The sequence below is a fragment of the Sinocyclocheilus anshuiensis genome, unplaced genomic scaffold, assembly GCF_001515605.1.
Source record: "Sinocyclocheilus anshuiensis isolate Anshui unplaced genomic scaffold, SAMN03320099.WGS_v1.1 scaffold1823, whole genome shotgun sequence".
NCBI classification, from domain to species: Eukaryota; Metazoa; Chordata; class Actinopteri; order Cypriniformes; family Cyprinidae; genus Sinocyclocheilus; species Sinocyclocheilus anshuiensis.
Window position 1 is genome coordinate 339,854 of NW_015549711.1, and position 5,119 is coordinate 344,972.

At 36.3% G+C, this 5,119-nt stretch overlaps 1 protein-coding gene across 1 annotated transcript in view; it reads right to left on the reverse strand.

Moving 5' to 3' along the window:
- Positions 1-5,102: 5,102 nt before the first annotated feature.
- Positions 5,103-5,119, reverse strand: part of adam19a (ADAM metallopeptidase domain 19a) — a 104,521-nt gene continuing 104,504 nt past the window's right edge. The window contains exon 24 of the mRNA XM_016450114.1: positions 5,103-5,113. The gene's annotated coding sequence lies outside the window, so the exon portion shown is untranslated. The remainder of the gene's footprint in view (positions 5,114-5,119) is intronic.

Sequence of the window (5,119 nt, forward strand, 5' to 3'; positions counted from 1 at the left end):
AAGGACAATAAAGCAAATTTAACTTAAAACTGCTTGTCTGTTACATATTTATGCAGAATATATAATACATGATGCAAGACTTTACCTAAATGAGCCTCTTTACTGAGGTAGTTGGCCGTTCTTGTGTAATAATTTTGTCGGTGCTTCCTCATAATTGAAAATGAATTACGTTTGTAATCTCAGCTTTATTACAATGCAAATTTAATTGGTTTTTCACAGATAATTACTCTTGCATAGCAGCAAAGGTGGCAGTAAACCTGTGATAAGCTAACAACAGCTCTTGGGCTCCGATTGTGAAATTTTGTGCAGATTTGGAGTGTCGGACAAACAATGTGGCTCCCTATAGCTCTGCCACGGCACCCTTATTTAGCAATAGCTGTGTGTCAAATTATCTATTTAATTTGTTGTGAATTAAAAAGTAGTTTATTAAGAGTGTAGCAAAAAAACTGAAACAACCTTTTAACCTCTTTGTTTTATTTCAAACCAGTGACTGGAATAAAAATGTGAGAAAATGAATCTCTCCACCTTACACAGTTGGGAATAAAGTGAGTTGATTATCTAGCTTATTATATTAAACAAAGCCTAAAAACCTAAATTGCTTAAATAGCGTGATTCAGCAGCTCAATCCACAGGGCTTCAGTGGGAAGCGGTCTGGATTCTGACGTGACTCTAAAACACTGAATTTCTTGTGTTTGAGTCATTAATGTTTTGTGTAACTACCATGTTTCATGACTCATTGAGTCTCTCTTATGTTACCGGATCACAGTCAGATATTCTGATGTTGAATTTCTTGGTATAGTTTGTAAGTGATTGGTCTCTCAGTTTCTGCACACCATTCAGGCCCTGAAACAGCAAAACAACCCGCACCATCATACTTCTGCATTAGCATTACATCACAGCTGGGATGAGGTTTAGCTTTTAGTACACAGTGTTCTGTTTTCCAGGAAGAAACTGTTTACATCCAACAAAAGGCTAGCATCTGACTAATTTTGCTGCTTCTGACAAGTGACAATGTATATGTTATTTAGATGTCAAGCTTTGTCATCAACAACAAATGTATAGATTTTCATCCCTTTTGAAAGATGCTTTTGTTATCCCAACTCTTCACAATTACTGTATATGATTAGTTGCATATTATTTGCATATAGCCTTTTTTCTTCCTGCTATCCTCAAACCTGTCAGACCTGCAGCCCACTAGCTGAGATGCACTGATCTAAATGAACATTATGCCTATTAACTATCTTCAAGAGACTATGAGTAAGAGCATGAATACCAACCTACAGATCCTTGATTTACTGTGCTATTTTTACAGTGGTAATTAAACTGTGGAAAGCAGCTAATTTACTCTGTAGGATATTTTTATTTTTCCAATAAATCTGCACTATGGGGAAGACTACCGGGGCTAGTTGTCACAATTTTTGTTTGTTTTTTTTACTTAAAGGGGTCATATGATGCGATTTCAAGTTTTCCTTTCTCCTTGGAGTGTTACAAGCGGTTCCGCATAAACACATTTCATTAGACCAAATACACAACATAATGTTCTTTTAAGCAACATCATATCACCCCTTTAAGTGAGTTTTCCGCAGGGTAGAGTTTTAGAAGGTCATTCTCTGTATAGACATACATACCTAAAGTCTAGAAAAACATCATATCAACCCTTTAAGTGAGTTTTCCGCAGGGTAGAGTTTTAGAAGGTCATTCTCTGTATAGACATACATACCTAAAGTCTAGAAAAAGCTATTGAATGTTTCTACCGCTGTTGCTCAGGAAAAAAAATGTGGTTCAGTGAACACATAAACCGGCTGTTTATTGATATTCTTATTGACTGCATAGAGAAGACAGATTTTTTTAATAGCTTTCCACAAAATTTAAATAGCAAAAACAGACGAGGTAACAAAAATAAATTATAAAAATAATTAATTGATCAGTTATATAAAATAACATTCAAAACAACATGTACAGAATTTGACAACCAAAGTGACTTTTGTCACATTGTTTCTGCAGTATCTTACAGGAGTTTTCTCCTTGCTCTCCATGGATATCTGGAGACAATAACATATCTATTAACATTTACGTTTCACTTGTGAGTGGTATTTCACTTGTTTAGCTTTAATGATCATTCATTTTCACCAAATATTATATGTTGCCTAATTCAAAAATAGGTGTTGAATAGTGTTTTTTTAGTCTTTTGATACTTTGTACTGTATTATGCCAAATGCACTTTCCAATGCTCTTATACTTGGTTTCTTGAAAGGTAATGGCATCTTAATAAACATAGGGTGCAATGTGACTAAAAGCTTTATGATCAGAGGTAATAAACATTATTCATTAATTAATAGATATGCTGAGAAAATACTTGATTGTTTGTCAGTTTTGTTGAATGTGATTGACATATGTCTATTCTAACATCTCAGCTTCCAGGTGTCCATTTTCTGAAAGCAGACTAAAAAGTCCTTATAAAACACTTAGTTAAGAGGTTCTGAAATACCAGAGATGATTATATGAACAGACAACTCATACACTATTTGCTGAAGTGGCTATTTTAAACAAGTATGTGCTTAAATCCACTCAAAACCACCCATATCAAAAATATTTGTATATGAAAATGTTGCAAACTAGATCTGCACTGTAGTGTCTGAAGTGTGGGGTTAAAGACTCTTGATGTATTTATTCTTACATCAGCTTTAATGGAAAAAGTATTATTTTGCCTATTTACACAAATTAGCTGCATTAATTTTCAGTATGCATATAAAAAAGAGAAATAAGTTCCCACTTTTAAGAATGGGTTTTAGCCCCATTGTACCCTATTTAAACTTTCAGCGCACCAGTATAACCCACAGAAGTTGATAACATACTCCATACCTCTGTCATGAAAACAGCTGAAGAAGAAAGAGTTCCCCAGCAGACTGCAAGAGGAATCTTAGTAAGTACCTTTTTTTGTGACACTCGGGGGGTAAGATGAATCTGAGAAGTGACGTATCTGAGCTGCTATCCAAAGGATTAAATGTCTGATTCAGAGTTTGGGTGAGAAAACAGCAGCTATTGAGATCAGTTCAGTTCTGCCACTCTTCAGCTTTTGAGCGAGAGATTTTTATGTTTCTAAAACGGCAAACTGTCACTTACGTTCCGCTTTGGCTTTCAAAAGCACACAAATTCACATTTGGCACCGAAGCAATAGCAGTAACAACAACGGAAAATTGTTGGAAATTCCACAATCTACGCCATTGGATATAATGTAGCCGTGAGTGAATGGCTGACAGGCTCTATAGGCCTAGTCCTCATATGCTATTTTACAATCAGCCTCAAATAGAGCTCTGCTGAGTCCAAAAGCTGAGCTGTACTGTGGTAGGCATACCAAATTGATTACAGGCGGCCTGCATCAATTATTAATGCAAGCACTTTCTTCAAAGTGCATCTTTAATGTCGAGTGCAATACTCCTAGACTCACCTGACCAACAACAGCTCAGACCAGACCAAGATCGGCTCACTCTCGCAGGCATGTTGCCAGATGTGACCTTGATGTTGCTGTAATGGGAAGTTTAGTTTTTGCACACAATCGGCAGAATCAAAGAACAGCGGGATCAATAGTTAAACATAAATTGTGCTTTGATGCCTCAATACTGTTGATGGTTTCCCCCCAACAAATGTAATTAAAATCAGAGTTAAGTGCCCTGTTTGCTGGCCGCTGAGGAGCTACTGCTGTTTCAATTTATAAGCAGCGACGCGCTCGACTCTCATGTCCGACCCGATATGCAGTGACATTTCTAGGTTGTAATTTGTTCTACATTCTTGTATCATGTTCTGTTCCGTTGAATTGAATGCTACTGCCTAACATTACGTTTCAATTACGCTTTGTCCCATTGTTCTGTGCTCGACTCAATTGGATTACGCTCTAATGAATTACCTCTTACTCAGTTCTGTTTCATTCTGCCCTTGTCCTATGAAGTTAAAGAACAGACTGTGGCCTCCGGTGCTATTGACTCACCAATGATCTAGTCACATTATCATGGACATGTTTCAGAGCATATGGCTCTATGTAAGAGGCTGTAACCTCTCCAAGTAGCTTTTTAACGGGGTCTTTCTTTTCTTGTTCATCCGTTTGTGCACGTGGCTTTGTGGGATATGCTATAAAGTGGAGCTGAATCAAGTTTAATGCTGTTTAATTTCTTATCTGTGCTGAACTGCTGCATCTGTTCGGTCATCAAAGTTTTGAAGATCCTGAGAACAATAGTCAGCAAAAACAGTCCACTTTCTGTGTTCTGGCAAGAACTATTCGATGTGTTCGATATAACAAACTAAGTTAAATGAAATGAAATGAAAAGTAGTTAGTTTTAAACATCAAATGTCTGTCTCTCCCCCATAAAAAAGGTAATATTGGCCTGTTCCACATCAGAGATCTTGACCTTGGATCTAAAAACGTGACCTTCTTGACTAGTGACTAAAATCAGAGAATTATCATAGGTGGCACTACTTTAGTTAACATAACTATGAGAAATACTACTAAAGCATTTATTAATCATAGTTAATGTTTTCAACATACACTCTAAAAAAATGCTGGGTTAAATACAACCCAGTGCTGGGTAAAATAGGGACAAACCCAGCAATTGTTGGGTTAAACATTTAACCCAACCGCTGGGTCAAAACAGCCCAATTGCTGGGTTTGTCCCTATTTTACCCAACACTCGGTTGTATTTAACCCAGCATTTTTTAGAGTGTACTAATACATTTGATACATTATCAAAAGTTGTATCTGTTACTATTATTTAATGAACCTGAGCTAATGTGAACTAACAATGTCTATGTTTACATGGACATCAGTAATCTAATTATTTACCTTATTCTAAATAAGCCAATATTATGATTATGGTGTTTACATGAGTTGCTTTTAGAATATTCCTTTCATATTCCTTTCATGTTCCCGTTTTACATGTTATAGTACATCGTTCAATTAATGGCACAGGTCATTACGTCACCACACGACGCCATCCGACATCCCCTCTGGAATTTCACGCATAAACATATAGTTCGTCTTCGTTATGATGCCATATACAGTTTAGGGTGTTTTTATTTTTAATTTACTGAAAGCTTCAAGTGCAGTTAATTATTTGTCATGCTATAC